This window comes from Stenella coeruleoalba, assembly GCF_951394435.1.
Source record: "Stenella coeruleoalba genome assembly, chromosome: 10".
In the NCBI taxonomy this organism is placed as follows: Eukaryota; Metazoa; Chordata; class Mammalia; order Artiodactyla; family Delphinidae; genus Stenella; species Stenella coeruleoalba.
This window is the reverse complement of record NC_137156.1, coordinates 45,630,306-45,647,997: the sequence shown is the minus strand read 5'-3', so window position 1 is coordinate 45,647,997 and position 17,692 is coordinate 45,630,306. Positions and strand designations below refer to the sequence as shown.

The window sequence follows — 17,692 nt, the reverse complement described above, 5'->3', positions numbered from 1 at the left end:
CAGTGAGAGGTAAGTAGAGGTGACACATGTCACTACCAAGCCAACAAGTTACAAGCACGTGGTTTACCCAGTTCTCTCCTCCTTCCACCACAGCAACTGGTAAAGTTCCAGATGAAGGCTGCTCGATCCGCCTGAATCATGGCGCCAAAATGACACAGAGCAGGGCTACCGCTGGCCCACAGGAGACGTAAAGCATGAACAAGAAACAAACCTTTTAGCAGTCTCTGAGGCTTAGGGGTCATTTGTTACCACTGCATCGCCTATCCTGACTGATAAGAGTGATCTCCCTCCTCTTTGGATCACACATTTTCATCAATAAATTATTTTGAGCACATAATTCCAGTATGTTTATAAATTACATACACATATCACTGTATATTAGGTACTGATAACATGCCTCCCCCCCCCCCAAAAAAAGGAAAAAGGAATGAGATTAAAAATATGTAAGTTGCATTACTTACATTCTTCCCACATTCCCAAATGATCATCTTGGGCACACCAGTTTGAAACCACTAGTCTATTACCCTGGCCTCTGAAGTAAAGATACAAACAATGCTTCCCAGAGATTTATTCCATAAACTTCCAATCAACAATATTCATTTATGTTTATTAACAGTTTGGCCAGTTTTCTCCTTGAATCCACACAGCTCTCTCTATCAAGGCCTGGTCCTTAAACATGGCTGTACATCAGATTTGCAGTGGAGCTTTTCAAAGTTACAGATCCCTGGTACGACTTAGACCTACAGATTGAAGCCCAGAGGTGTATATCTCTTTAGAAGGTCCATTAATGACTCTGAAACACACCACTAGTCTAAAATACAGTAAATCCCAGGGAAAGAATCCTCTTTTCTAAAATAAATTTACCATGTCCTAGAAATACTACCATCAATTCTAGCATTTGATTTTTTTTTTTTTTTTTTGGAGAATGTTTCTTTCTGAAACACTAGAACCTACTATATACCAAGCACTATTTCCAGCAGATGGGATCCAGCTATAAACAAGCCAAAAAAAAAAAATCAAAAAACCGCTGCTGTCATGAAGCTTATATTTTAATGGCATGAGACAGACAATAAACAATAAACTATCAGGTAGTGATCTATGGTAAAAATAAAACAAAGGGATGTGCTACGGATGGGACAGATTTATACTTCAGTTGTATAGTCAATTAAAGCCTCTCTGGAGAAGTGACATTTAATTGGAAACCTGAATGATAAGAGCATCGAGGTAACAGTTAATGCTAAGGTGCTAGAGAGAAAAAAGGCTAGTATGCCGGAGGAACAGAAAGAGGCGATGGAGCAGGGGCAGGAGAGGGACAGACAGGGCTCTGAGGCCTGCTGTGATAGGGTTTTGTACGAAGAATGGTACAGTAAACTGAAATTTCAGGCAGAGGAAAGTTCCGATCTGATTTATACTGTGATTTTAAGCTTGCTCTAGTGCTGAATGGAGAAAGGATTGTGTTGTAAGGAATTGTACTGGAGAGAAAGAGATATACTCTCAGTGGGCAGTTTAGGGAAAAGATGACAGAGGCCTGAACTAGAGAAGTACAGGTAGGAAAAAAACAAGTGGACAGATTTGGGATATGTTTAGGAGGTAGCATGGCCTGATGGACTGCAAATGAAGGGGTGGAGAAAAAGACTCCTAGGTCTGGGGCTTCAGCCACTGGACAGATGGTGACACCATTTACTGACTCATCTTTTTCTTGATCCTCATCTCCACTGCCATTTATATTTTACTTCTATACATATTTATCATATGTGTCTTGTTGCAAGTCACCTCTAACCCTTTGTAGAAAGGGGCATGGCATCAATAAATACAAATAAATGATTTCAAGTACCATTTTTTCTTAAAATTAAACACATCTGTATAGCAGGTAAAAAGTAATACCAACAATATTAAACTTCTAATTTTATTAATATTAAATATTAAAATATAAATATTTATTAAAATATTAATATTTTATTGTTTACTACAAAATTAATTTAATACAAAATATTAATAGTAAAAAAGCTAATTAAAACAAGTAATTGATGGAAAGACTGTTTAAAATATCCAATGTATAATTAAACAATTAGGAATCACTTATAATGAAATTAAAAATCTGTGGGTAAAGCAAATACTGAAAGCAATTTTCATGATTTTTAATATTGTTACCACTACTTTTAATAAACATTGGTGCTATATCAGTAGTAAATATTGTGATCTATAAAGGGCACATTGTTTGCCAAATGCCCTATGACCCAATCATTGATCCTACTGTGGGGATTTAGGATGGCGGCAAATTCCCTGACACTCTGTCCATTGAGAGCTGAGATCTATTCGCTCTCCCCATAACTGGGCTGGCCTGTGACTGCCTGAACAACAAAGTATGGTGCAAGGGATGCCAGGCCATCCCATGCCTCATCTTTGAGGGGACTGACAGCTTCCACCTTGTTCTCTTGGAGTTCTGGGTCACCAGAAAAGAAGTCCAGCCCCCTTGTTTGCGGGATGCCATGGAGAGGATCCCTGCAGAGTCCAGCCTTCTAGAAGTCCTCATCCAGCAAGAGGAATGTGAGTGAAGCTGTCTTGGACATCCTAGACCAGACTAGCTACCAACCAAGGAGCCCCATGCAACACCATGTGGAGCAAAAGAACTGCCCTGTTGAGCCCAGTCTGAATCCCGGACCCTCAAAAGTGTGAGATATAATAAAATGGTATTGTTTTAAAACATTAGGGTTAGACTATGGTTTTAAAGTTTTAATGTTAGCTTTCAGAATTGTTGTTTTAGGTTTGGAGACAGATGTTACACAGTAATAAACAGCCAGAACACTTATCTACCTAAAATAAAAGTTAGTTTAAAACATTTTTTCTACTAATAATCCAATTCTTACAAAATACTTCCTTCATTTAAATGTACAGAAGAGAGCCAAATAAAGGGGGAAAAAATTAAACTGGTAAATCTCTAGGGGAAATCTTTACTTTACTTACAAATTCTTTGTCATTTTTATAGTCACCCAAAACATTCAAAGTTAGAAAAATGAACAATAATTTAATATCCTGACATTCTAATTAGTATGTTGATGTCTCAGTAACTCTGCCAACATGATCAATGTAAAAATCAATCGTCTGGTTATTTTATTACTGCTCTTTTTTTAATAGCATAGGCACATTCGGAACACACTAAAATTTAACACCAAAAAGGAAAGATTAATCACTTATACTCAAGCACATTTCTTCTCTCCTACAAGAAAACAAGCCTCTTTTTAAAAAGAGCTGGGTAATTTATACAAAAGTTCTTCTAAGTCTCCTAAATAAATCAAAACAGCAGTTAATTCCTGAGCTGCACATAACAGGCCCAGATACACATGAGAACAGTATAATCTGACAGGACACATCAGGAAAGCATTCCCCCCATCCCACCCCACTCAGCAAACATTCCTTCAGCACCTTCTAGAAGCCAGGTACAGTGCCAGCAGATAACACGAGCAAAAGTAAGGTGCTACTTATAAACTAACTGTAGTATTCAACCATAGCAAAAGCTTATAGGAGATGACAAATTGACTCCACCAACAATGAAATCTGAAAGCAGCAGCCACTCAGAGAGGAGAAGGTGTGACCTCCTGCAGCAGGAGAGCAGAGGTCTTGCGAGAACCTGGGTGTCTGCCAGGCCCGGGGAGAGCGGGAATGGAGCACGTACCCCAGGGCTGCCGGGGTGAGGTGGGGACACCCTCCAAACCACCCAGGGCAGGCAGGACGCCACATGACCCGGTGCTCAGCCTTGGCTCACAGGAACGAGAGGTGGGCAGATGGGAGGAAGCACACTCAGCAGAGTGGAAGAGAGGCAACAAGGGATCCATCCCAGGAACCTACGTTTTGAGTCCAGCTCAGAGACCAGACTCAAAGAGCCGTGGATAAAGCTGAAAGTCACCAATGGCACCACTAGGGCAGTGGCTTTGCCTGAGGCTTATAGATCAGCACTAACAGGGTAGCCAGGCAGCACTTAACAGCATTAAACATTATGATTTACTGAGAATAGCTTGATACCATCCCAGAGGCCGGACACCTAGGAAGCCACATGGGGCACAGAAGACGGAAGAAAGTCACTTCAATTAATCAATCTCAATCAGTCAATCTCTCTCTCTCACTCTCTCTCGGGGACACACACACACACACACACACACACACACACACCCCACCCCAGGTCTGAATTGGGGAGCAGGACTCAACTGGCCAATTTATAGGCTGAATGACTCCCAAGCTGGTATGCCCTAGAAAAATGCCACTAACATAGCAAAACATAAAGTAACAATAAGTAAACAATGCATTATGTAATAAATGATGCTGAATATATAGAAAGCAATATTAAGAAAATTTAAAAACTCATATCTATTCCTAAAAGCAAATGTAAAACTATATTACAAGACAATAGGTTAAATATAAAAATATAGAATCTTAGAGAAATAAGTGGCTGAGAAAAATCAGACTGTTTATATTATTTAACCCTAACCAAGAGGCTAAAAGCCTGAGTCGGAAACCCTAGAGTCAGAACTGAGACAACTTTGCACCAAAGATCTCAATGAATCTTTTGCTCAATTATTTTCATGCAAGTCCCTCGTCCTTGCCCTCAGTCAGTACCTAAAATTTAGACCCCTCTGGAGCCCCAGCAGTGCTCCTAGCCATTCTCATTTCTTCCAGCCCTGCCCCATCTACCCCCTCAGTGATATGTATACTCCCTCTGAGTTCATTCCAAAATATTTCCCACTTAGCCCTCCTATCCAGCCCGGCTCACAGGTTGCCCTCTTCCCAGTCCTCCTGGACCTCTGCAGCCTCCTGAGGACACTGCTCTGGCCTAAGTCAGCAGAGACTCATTCCCTCCCTCCCCCAACTCTGGCCAGCACCTCCCCCACACCATTCACAGCCCCAAATGCATCAGCCCCTCTGGCTCCTCCCCAGGATAACCCACCATCCCAGTTCTCAAAGGACTTAGGGTGTCTCAGGACATGGGACTTTCAGGGCTAAAACTGGGACCGAGGCAGTCCAAACCCAAATCTTCCTGACATGGTAACATTTCCCTTCTTGCCACTCTCCGAAGTAACTGCTGTATCCATGTGAAGACTGGTCCACACTATGCTCACAGCCCTGGCCCGCCACCCACCCCCACCCCACCTCAGCAGTCCACTCCCACAGCCACAGCACAGCCACAGCCCACACGCTCTCCCCAGCCGGATGCCTCACCCCGCTGCTCACCCACTCCATCATCCCCAACACGCACGCTCTGTGGGCCCATCAAAGTCTTGTTTAACCCAGGCCTTGAAACTCTTCCTGGTTTCAATTTTCATTCCCCAAATACTCTGTTCTCTAATGATACCAACCTATATGCATTCCCTGTAGCACATCATGACTTTCATTGCTATGATTTTGCACACATTTTCCATATCTGAAATTTCCTCCCATACCCTGTGTTTCTACAGGAAAATGCCTATGCAGCTAACACATTATCTCCACAAAGTTTCCCCAGATTTCCTCAACAATAGTTATATGCAGTATTACAGTATTTACACACTGTACCATAAGCATGTATATGTGTATCTTCCACACCATAATATGAACCTAAGCATAGATAAATGTGTTATATTTACTTATATTTATTTTTATATTCCCAGATTTTGTCGTAATACCTGGTGAAACGTTTATAGACTGGAATATACGAACTACAAAAGGTGACAATGTTCAAACTGAAGAAACACAGAAAAAGAGAAGGAAAAAAATTAAAATTCTGTATGGTAAAACTCCGAGAGACTAAAAATTGTTATTGAGAGCATATGATAAAATAATTCATCAAATGATAAAAGCAGATAATTTATACAAAAAGTCGTAAGAATTCATAAACGCAAAAGGATGTTCAATTCTGGTAGTAATCAAAGACCAGTTAAGAGGTTACTGCAGTAGACCAACAAGCAGTAGTAAGGTAATCTTAGAATTAGAACATTGTGATAGAAATGGAAGAAAAAGATAAGCAATAAGAAAGATGGAAAGAAAACACCAAGAAGTGAAAGATGACAGGATCGTGCCTGGGTGAAAGCATGAACAACAGCACCTTTAATAAAGATGGTTTTACCTGACACAGTTACTCCAGATGAGCACATGGACAGTTCAGCAAATTAAAGCAACAGCACCCCTAAGAGCCATCCTCTCTGCAGCCCAGCCTGCACAGAGGCTGCGTAGCACATGCTGGGGGGGGGGGGGGGGGGGTGTGGTTTACAACAACATTCCAACAGCACAGCAGTAGACAGAGGCTCCTGGCTCCAGCCCTGGGCCGTTAGGCAGTTTCCAATTTCTTAAGTTATTCTGATCTACTTCCCACTGAAAACAATGAAAAATGCTGGACAAACCATTAAAAATATAATTAGCTTAAGAGCACTAAAAAATTGACAGAACAAGGGAAACTGCCAGGACAAATTTTGAGGACAACCTAAACCCAGGGGAACCAAAGCCACTATTGCCCTGAAGGCATCAGCCAGTGCCATCTGCTTGTGCTTCAGATTCACAGCCTCAAGGGGCAAAGGCAGCAAAAGTCAAGGCTTAACACCCACCAACCATGGGATCCTAAAGGAGACCCTCCCAAAGGACAACATCCCTAGGGGAAGAATGAACTAGAAGTGACTCACCATCTCTCCCCAGCTACACAAGAATAAAGAGCAGGCTCTCCCGGCACTGGACAAAGAGGAAAAGAAAAAGGTAGGAATAACAAAGTCTTGGAGAAGCTGTAGCCACCCCGTGCAACAACCCAGGCACACATCCACAGTGCGCAAAGGCCCAGGAGTCATGGTGCTAAAGATGGTTTAAAAAGAGTCCCTGGTGGGGCTTCCCTGGTGGCACAGTGGTTTAGAGCCCACCTGCCGATGCAGGGGACACGGGTTCATGCCCCGGTCCAGGAAGATCCCACATGCCGTGGAGCGGCCGGGCCCATGAGCCATGGCCACTGAGCCTGCGCATCCGGAGCCTGTGCTCCACAACCGGAGAGGCCACAACAGTGAGAGGCCCGTGTACCGCAAAAAAAAAAAAAAAAAAAAAAAAAAGAGTCCCTGACTGGTAATACTCCAGAAGCCTAGCAGAGGCCACTCACTGCCTTTCAGAGAGAGCACATTCACCCCCTCGGAACCCCCAAAACTGTGTGAGGACAATAACCAGTCACAGATAACCAGGCACACAGGAAGCAAGGCAGCATGAGTTAGAAACAAGCACAACAATAGCAGGAAAGGACTACACAGATTTTGAGTCTTAGAATTATCAGAAGCAGGTTAAAACACAACGTACAACATTTAGAGAAGAGAAAAACAAATTTTAAAATATTAGCATGGAACAAGAATCCATAAAAAGTAACACATCGGTTCTTTAGAAGAACTTCCAGAAATTACAAGAGCCAAAATTTAAAACACAACAGCAGCAAAACAGACAAAACAGAATAGAGAAATAACAAACTGGGAAACAGTTGAAGAGAAATCATCTGTAATTCAGCAGAGAGAAAGAATAAAAAAGGAAAATGCAGATACGAGAATGAGATGTGAAGGACTGACTAAGAAGGTCTCAAATACACTGACTGGAATCCCAGACAGAGAGGAGAATGAATGCATGGAGGGAAATTTTAAATCAATACGGCTGAGAATGTCCAGAATTAGTATAAGACACCAATCTACAGATCCAAGAAGCCTAGTGAAACCCTAGCAGGATAAACTAAAGAATTTCACTCCGAGTCAAACTGAGCATGTTAAAATTAAACAGAAGTGAATCAAACAGAGTATCTTAAAAGGATACAATAAGCAGGCTGGCGATCTTACCCTCAAAGGAGTTAGTTAGACCATCAGCTGACTTCTCAGCAGCAAAAGCAGAAGCCAGAAGACAGCAGAGTCATATATTTTCAATGTACTCAAAGAATCTGCCAAGAATCTAGAATTCTTCATCCAGCAAAAATATCCTTCAATAACAAATGTAATCTCCTTTCTTGTTTTTGTTTAGGAGAGAGGCATTTTCATTCAAACAAAAGAAGAATAATAAAATCTAAAAAGCTGTACTTTACCTCAAGCTAATGCAACATGGGAACAGGTGGACATTTATGGTAAGATGAATATTTAATGTTTTCCTGCACATTTCTTTCATATATACAATCACATTTTCTGTTATTACTAATTGGTTACTTATATAATTGTGTCATGGTTCTTCAACAGATCAGAAGACCCAAGGGTCAGGCACCATTTACAGGCTTCACTGGGTGTCCCTCGTATACACTCACAACTACTGTGCCCAGCCTGGGAAATATTTACTGGCTGCTGACACAGTCAATAGTTCAGGACTGAATTCCTACCATCACAATTTATTTTCACCCAAATATATGTGGAATTTTATTTCAATGATTTAACATAAAATATTAGATTAACAATTGTTCTGATTTTGCATTATTAAACTTTATAATCAGTAAATATTTTAAAGCAAAATTTTAATGAATGCTAAGGAGACTTTACAACTAAAGTGATCTGAAGTGTGTTCCCCTTCTCCAGTTTTCCTGTGAACTAAGTTAATCAAGTCTATGAAATCTGCCACTGTTTCTTTAATTCTAAACTATTTATTTAAAGCACCCAGTTAATTGGCACAATTCCTATATCTTCACACAGCTTTCTATTACTGAGCTTCAAATTTACCACTTTATGACTTCTCCCTTATGTTATCTTCTGCAACAACTTTTTGGTGCACAATTAAAGGCCTCCAAACTCCATCTTTGTTGGGGCTCCAACTGGCAAATGTCTTCCAAAAAAACAAAGGGAAGTAATTTTCCTTCCCACTTTTTCAATGTAGCCCAGTAGAAAATGGTTCAACTTTACTTAGTTCTAAGTTTTTTTAACTATGCAGCATTTTGGACATTTTCAAGATCACTGGAAGAGACGCAGCCAAACTCTGATTCATGAAAGACAGGATAAGACAGAAGCTTTCCAACATAAGCAGCTAACAGTAGGATATTACAAAAATAAGGCTTTACTTAGCTGGGGAGGAAAGGATGAAACTTGCTTAGAGTCAATACAGACTATTGGTAAAGTCATGTTTATTCAAGCAAATGTAGCATGAAACAAAAGAGTAGGGGAAAATAAGGTCCGAAAAAGAAACTGATTTGTTACATTTTCTCTTATAGGCCATGGGAAATCAAATCATTGGAAATTTAAGTTTTTTAAAAAGTTAGGTGTTATTAAATTTATATGTCTATCATGTATTTCAAATTCAAGTGGACAGTAGAATACTAGATATTTTTTGTGTCTCGGTGAAGGAAAAGGAGGTGTTTATTCCAAGAGATGCTCAGATACATATATTTGTAACTGAAAATATTAGAAATTAGTTTTACGGCTTCGAAAAAGGTGTCCTATTTGGTGACCCAATTCAACAATTTTCATTCCTCAGAAAATTACCCAGACATTTGAGGCTGCAGCTGGCACAGAAATCCACCATCAGAGCGTCTCTGCTACCTCCTTTCGGCCTTCTTTTAAGATTCAGATGAAATACCATTAGCTCCATGATGCCTTCCTAGATTAATCTAGCCCACAGCAATACCCTCTTTACTTTTTCATAACTCTTACTGACAGCATCAAACATTTTACCTTGTTCTGTTCCTTGAAAAGTCTCTTCCTGCTCTCCCAAACTATAAGCATGTTAATGCAAATCCTCCATCACGCAAAGCATACTGCTGGATATACATAAAGCCTTTATTAAATATTGGTTACAAATTAATATAAAGGATTCTACGTAGGATGGACTCAGGAAGGAACTCTGGTAGCTAGGGGACTTATCTTACAGACACAGTTGCCTTGCAAGCACACTTCTTATAAACTGTGTGTGAATCTGAGAACCTTGGTAGGAAAGGAGCTATAGAGTCAAACCCTTCCAAGCCACCTCCTGATGCTGATGGAGGCACCATCTCACACAGGTGTCCTGCAGACGCTGCTCACCCTTCGATCTTACTTTCGAGTCCTCCCCTTGGTTATATCCCTTCCCAACTCACAGTTCTATCCCTCATTACAGTCCTAAAATGTTCAAGTGCTCCATCTGCACTTAAGACATGGATTCAAACACAGGACGAAGCCGTGACGCCACCAAGAGAGTGGGTTTACTCAGGGACATCCAGTCCTCCAGTTCTCCAGGGCTTCAACAGTGGAGTACAATGGGAAGCACCCTGCCTGCACCACCCAAGGGCCCTCTTCTGGGCCCCAGCAATTCACAGCCCTCCTTCTACTCCTCTACATCAGAAATCCAAAAAAGAGCTCATGTCAGCCCTGAGGAACCTGTGACATTAATGCGACCCTCCCTGTAATAGCCATCATTCTTGTAATATTGTAAGTACGTATCTCATCCACATTGTATTATAATTAGTCTCCCTCCAAAGCCTGAACTCCTACCCACCTAAATGGAGCCATTTTCATTCTATGTCCTCAAAATTGTAAAAAGAGAGAGAACACACTGAATTCATACATTATATTGTTCTCTGTAGTAAACTTGACACTGATCTTTTATTCGAAATATCAGTCACTTGGTTCCTTAACTATATTTTCCTTGCTACTGTTAGTTTTAAGTTATCCCTCAAAAAGGCAAATTATTAATTATTACTTCAATTTTATAGAAATAAAGAAGAGCAGCCTTGGAAACTTACAAGAGAATTTTATGCTGCATTTCCTTCACTTTGTATCCTGCCTCCAGTAAGATCATTACAATCCAAAAGTGATACAGCTTAATGAATCCAGAGAGCTAAGCAGCAAATTCAAACAGCTGTGTATGTGTTTGCATACGTCTACGATTCTCCTGTTCCTTAAGCAAAGTGTTATAATAGCAGCAAATGTGTCTGCCAACACACAGACGGGTTTTAATAGGTCTCAACTGTCCTACTTCCCTGGACTTATGAAATAGTTTTTTAAATCTATTTTCAGTTTTTCAATAAGAAATAATTTCAATAGATTTTCCACAGAAGTTAAACCGTCCCCCTTATCTACCATAATCCAAACTCCATAATATGCAGAGCCAATAGGAGGCTATTGCTAAAAATAAAAAAGAAAGTAAAAATCTGGAACCATTTCAAAAGGGCACACAAAAATCAAGGAGCTGTATGGTATGGTGTCTACAGTAACTTAAGATTGCTTTTACTCATTTATGAATGTCCCTTTCTATTTAAGAAAGTGCTTTTAAATCCCCATAGGAAGTACCCTGAATGTATCTCTTAGCTCACTACCTCTTAGCTGAACTGAATTTAGCAAGAAGAAACAACTATCCACAATCTATGCTATGAAATAAACACAATTAATTCAGTCTACTTTAAACTTTAGCAAACTCTGACAGGTAAGAGCACTGTATAATAAAAAGGTATCTTTGGAAGTAAAGAAGACCTCAAAGGATCCTGACACTCCTGGCAGATCTCAGGGATGTGGCAAGCCTCTCTTCCTCAAAATTAAAAAGCCGTAAACTTCTCAATGAATTCTTTTTAAGCAGCTTCACCAATCACATTTCTGAAAGGTAGAAAGCATCTATCAACAACTTTCCTATTTCTGTCCCCTTTTTTTAAATAAATTTATTTATTTTATTTATTTTTGGCTGCATTGGGTCTTCATTGCTGCATGCAGGTTTTATCTAGTTGCAGCAAGCGGGGGCTAGTCTTCGTTGCGGTGCGCGGGCTTCTCATTGCAGTGGCTTCTCTCGTTGCGGAGCACGGGCTCTAGGTGCACGGGCTTCAGTAGTTGTGGAACGCGGGCTCAGTAGTTGTGGCTCGCAGGCTCTAGAGCGCAGGCTCAGTAGTTGTGGCACGCAGGCTTAGTTGCTCCGCAGCATGTGGGATCTTGCCGGACCAGGGCTCAAACCTGTGCCCCCTGCATTGTCAGGCAGATTCTTAACCACTGTGCCACCAGGGAAGTCCCCCATTTCTGTCCCTTCTGAGTTATCTGCTCTCCCTCAGAATTTTCTCTACTCACCTAATTATCAGAATTTCATTTTCCATACTATTAACCATAGTTTTGAATTATATTATTTTGACTACATTTCATAAAGTCTTTCCAAGTCATGGTAGGGTTGTTTGAGGGTATTTGGGGCACACTATTTTGTTTTATTTTCAGCTCAAATTCAAGAAGCCAGAAGCCTGAATTTAGCTCTGGATATCAGTTACCTATTACTGCATAACAAGTTACCCCAAAACTTAGCTTAGAACAGTAACCATTTCATTCCATCTCCCAATTTTTTTGGTCAAAAATTAAGAAAAGGGGACTTCTCTGATGGTCCAGTGGCTAAGACTCCATGCTCCCAATGCAGGGGGTCTGGATTTGATCCCTGGTCAGGGAACTAGATCCCACATGTCACAAGTAAAATATCCCGCACGCCAAAACTAAGACCCGGCAGAGCCAAATGAAAAAAAAAATTTTTTTGTTTTTAAAAGGATGCAGCTGGCAATTCCTCTGCTCCATGTGGCATCACATGAGGTCAACAGGGGTACAGAGCTAGTGAACAGCCAGATCTGAAGAGGCCAGGAGGCTTCGCTCCCATGTCTGGCCCCTGGTGGGGTGGTGGCTCCAGGGCTGGGCTCAGCTGGGACTGTCGAGGCATTGAGACACAGCCTCTCCCACATGGCAGCTGCTGGTTTATGCTGGTTTCAGAACAGATCTCTCCCGCAAGCTGGTCTCAGCAAGTCTGGATGGACTTCTTACATGGCACCTCAGGATGCAGGAGGGGGAAGCTGCCAACTTCTTAGGGGCTGCCCCCAGACCCTGGCAGAGCACCACTGCCACCACATTCTACTGATCAAAGTCCCTGTAGTAACAAAACCCCTTTATCCTATTGCATAATAACTTGTTTCTAATCTTCCAGGAGCTAGAAAACAACTGAATTTTAAAGTAACTTCTCCTTTTACCCTTTGAATTATAATGTAAGAAGTGCTCATGATCAGAATTGTCTAGTTGTCTATTCAACACCTACCTGTATGTATCACTAATCCCTCACACTACACATAGAAAAGCAAGATTTGGACTAAAATCTGTGCTATTCATTTTAATAAAGCTCTAATATTCCAAATTCTCTGGACTTATCTTACACAACTGAAGTTCTTATTTTTTGTTATTGTACATGTACTTGTAGCCATCATTTTTTTAATTGAAGTATAGTTGATTTACAATGTTATGTTAATTTCTGCTATACAGCAAAGTGACTCAGTTATACACATATACACATGCTTTTTTATTTAATATTCTTTTCCATTATCATAGGAAATGGTTTATCGTAGGATATTGAATATAGTTCTGTATGCTATATAGTACATAGTATATAGCAGGACCTTATTGTTTATTCATCCTATATAGAATAGTTTGCATCTGCTAACAGCAACCTCCCACTCCATCCCTGTCCCAATCCCCTCCCCCTTGGCAACCACAAGTCTGTTCTCTATGTCTGTGAGTCTGTTTGTATTTCATAGATAGGTTCGTTTGTGTTGTATTTTAGATTCCACATATAAGTGATATCATATGGTATTTGTCTTTCTCTTTCTGACTTACTTCACTTAGTATGACAATCTCTAGTTGCATCCATGTTGCTGCAAATGTAGCCATCATTTTTAAATGGTTCAAAGGGATATTGGGGGAAAAGCCAATATTCTCCATATACACCATCTTTTACAAATCTCATGTAAAAGCTAGAATGGCAACTAAACATAACAATAATAATAATGAGTTAACATTTACTGTGTGCTTATTATCTGCCAGGCACTGTTCTAAGAACTTTACATACAGTAACTTATTGAATGAAGCTTCCCAACTTTAGGAGGTAGTACTGTTATATTTTCTATTTTGCAGGCAAGGAATCCACATCAAAGAAGAAAAACTAGTAAGTGGCAGCACCATATGTGGTATGGCACAGGAGCCTGTGCTCTGCACCCCCAGGCTGTATGACCTCTAGATTACCACACTGAAACAGCACACTACCCTTGATCCTGGTGCATGTCAAAGCAGGATTCATACGTCTATACCTCAGGTTCCCTTTCCTAACACCCTAGGTCTACAGTGCAAAACCCCAAACATTTTCTGTTCCTGACTCAGATTAGGGGTAATGCATTCTTTATCTTAGTTTCCCTAGTCTTAATCCTAAATCAGCCACAGACACTTGACCAGTCTATAAACAGTCTTCTGTCTTTGCTCTTCCTGATAAAAAGACAAGCTAGGAAGAACCCAAAGGCTGGGATCCAAATTCTTGCTCAGTTATTGAACTAAGATGCTCCCCCTGCTTCCTGGCAATAACGCTGACGCACACCTGCTGACTTATTTCCTGCCACATCTCTTAGACTTGTTAAGGGGAGGATCTGGTCAGCTGTGAGAGGAGCCTGGCATACCTGTCTGTGATGAACCTGCCCGTTTCTATGCTTGGTTTGAAGGCACCCGCGAAGGATTGTATCGGCTCCCTGTGCTGTCTGACTCACAGCAGGAGAAAAGAGCCAGTACAAAAATCAGAGACCCAAAGGACCAACAAAGTTACGACTAGAGACTCTAATGAGCTCAGTAAAAAAACAAAGTTCAATTCTTAAACTTCGGGAAAAATGAAATTCCTAATGACACTGTTATATTGTATACACTGAGTCTTTGGCTCACAGTATCTATGGATTACCTTGCCCTATGTTACACTGAAAGTCTACAGATAACCACTGGTATTTGTTATCCCTTAAGTTTATATCCTAATTAGTTTGACAAGTTGATTTTAAATAAAGCCATCTTTGAAAGGTCCATCTAGATTTGTACAGATAATCAGCATCTGCTTCTAATCAAACTGAGATGATTAGCAAATTAAACCTTTTATTAGCATTTTGCATAATTTAGGCAAATTATGCTTCTTAGGTTTAAGAAGGTGAAACGGTAAATTTATCAGTTAGATATTCCTTTAAATCTTTATTGATTATCTAATTTTACCACATATACAGTAAAAATAAAGAAATATAAATTAAGTTCAGCTTAGTTTGCTAAAACCTAGCACTTCACATTTAGGCTCATTCTGTCATTTGGGGCGAATTAACACAAAATTCAGAAGAGAAGAAAAATACATATTTTATTTCAGTTTTCTCTATCAACTCCGCCAGAGGTCAACTTTACCCAAACTAGGTTCAAATAGCATTTTTTTAAGAAAAAGGAGGGAAGGATGAGAGAGTGAGGGAGGGGGCTTCCTTCCTTCTACTTTAGCCATTCAGTACTGTACAAGCTGAAGTTAATTTCACAGATATTCAATCATAGTTTTAAAGAAAAGCACTCATAAAAAGGAAAGCAATCTGTCAGTTTTCTTTGTTAGACAAAGAGAAGCCAACAGACAATAAAGTAGCAAAGCTGCCATCAGAACAAACCAAGCTAACCCATTACTTTTACCTAAAGTAACTATATTCTCTAACACAAAGAGTGATGCTGACTTTTTTTTTTAAACAGCCCATTCAGCTGCTTTTAAACAGCCCATTCAGCTGTGAGTTTTTTTTCTTTGAAATTTATTTATTTATTTTTGGCTGCATTGGGCCTTCGTTGCTGCGCACGGGCTTTCTCTAGTTGCGGGGAGCGGGGGCTACTCTTCATTTTGGTGCGCAGGCTTCTCAATGCGGTGGCTTCTCTTGTTGCGGAGCACAGGCTCTAGGCACGCGGGCTTCAGTAGTTGTGGCTCGTGGACTCAGCAGTTGTGGCCCACGGGCTTACCTGCTCCACGGCATGTGGGATATTCCCAGACCAGGGCTCAAACCCGTGTCCCCTGCATTGGCAGGCGGATTCTTAACCACTGCACCATCAGGGAAGCCCCAATGCTGACTTTTTTAAAAAGCTATTTCCTCTCTTAACTGACCCAAAACACCCCACTGGCTAACAAAAGTAAGCAACTCAGATTTGATAAACAATAGTCACATAATAAATAGCAAGCACTTGAGGGATGGTGGAGGAAGAATATATCATTTCTAACATATATGGAACCCCAGCTTTTGAGGAAGACATAGTCTTAGAGACAGCCCCTCTGTTCTAGAATTAATCCTCTTGCAAAAAAAAAAAGAGTCAGCAAAATTCAAAAGTAGACTTTTCTCATGACTATAGATAGCAACCTACTGAAAACTTCAAATAAATCATATCTTTATCCTGCTATAAATTCTACCCAAACTGTAGCTCTTTTATGTGTGTGTGTACACATGCCTGTGTGTCAGAGGAAGTGGTAAATAAAAAGAGGAGGAAAAAAAAATCATGCCAAGGTTATATTAAAAAGGGATACTAAAATGAATTCTAATCCATTTTAAAGGGTATACAACAAACTAAACAAAATCCAAGACAGACAGAATAAAACAAACAAGAAGCTCTCCTTTCCAAAACCAAATTCTAATCCATTTGTACACATATCCTGTGCATCTCTGAACACCCTGTATCTAGAAAATCCAAACAACAGCTCTGATACACACTAATCAACCAAACAGTACCAAAATTGTTTCTTTATGGACTTACTCAAGTGGCAATATTTTTAATATAATTTACAGTGCTTTGCATCTAGAGGCCCTCAGAAAATATTAGTAGGTTCATTGACTGGAAAATTCAAGTCTATATTCCAAAGGATGCTTTTTTTTATGCATTTCATGGTGGGTCTCAATTAGACAAGGAATCAACAGGCTAATTCAGAGCAACTATAGCACTCTGAGGTAATATGACATACATCCAACTGGAAAATAATAATTTCTCTTAACCCCTAAAATATCAACTGGACAACTAAAATGCAAGTGTAAAAAGTTAAAACTAGGTATGTAAGTGCCTAACATTGAGTCATATGTGTTTACTATTTAATAAACCCCTCTAATCACTTACTATTAAGGCAGAAGGAAGAAACATATAAACACCTGCAAAGCATGGACTTCATTTCACTATTTGCTTTCCTTTTACACTGAACAGACTGTTGGAAGTTAAAGCACAGTGCTTTGGCTCCCCCAAATGACACTTCTAGAGCATAACAATCCTGCCACAAAGAAAAGAAACAGATGCCAAATGCAACTGGGTTCCTGCAGCCCATCTGCATCAGAAGAAACCTGTCAAATACTCGATTCAATTCTAGTATGATCACCGCTCATTTACCCAACTCTCAACCAATATATAGACCAACAGTTTATCTTTAAGTCTCAAAAGGTGAAGGAATTATACAATAAAAAACAGAGAAGGAAAGTGAAGGTGAAACTACTACACCAAAGGTTGTGTCACAGAGGTTTTAACAGTCAAGAAAAATGAGAACTTTTTTAATAAAAATACCTTAAAGTGAATTATATACAGTTGACCCTTGAACAACATGGGTTTAAACTGTGTGGTTCCACTTATATGGGAATTTTTTTCCCAATAAATGTGTACAACATTTCTACACAATCTACTGTTTGTTGAGTCCAAGGATGGAGAACTACGGCCAACTGTAAAGTTACATGTGGATTTTTGACTGTGAGAAGGGGGGAGATGTCATCGCCCCTGACCTCAGCATTGTTCAAGGGTCAATTGCAATTATCACAAAAATTAGTTCCAAGACTACAACCAACCAGACCTTCAAAAACCAAACATAACAGCTAATTAGATCACTTAATTTGAAACATTCAATACAACTTCTAAAGTTAGAAGTATTATTTAGTTTTGTTTTTACATGCATAACCAAAGTGCTTAATAAATAATAAGATAGCTAACCTTTA

General features: G+C 40.0%; 1 protein-coding gene across 7 annotated transcripts in view; it reads right to left on the bottom strand.

Annotated features, from left to right (window-relative positions):
- The window catches only part of PRIM2 (DNA primase subunit 2), a 278,733-nt gene that overhangs the window by 219,597 nt on the left and 41,444 nt on the right, over window positions 1-17,692 (bottom strand). The window lies entirely within an intron of this gene.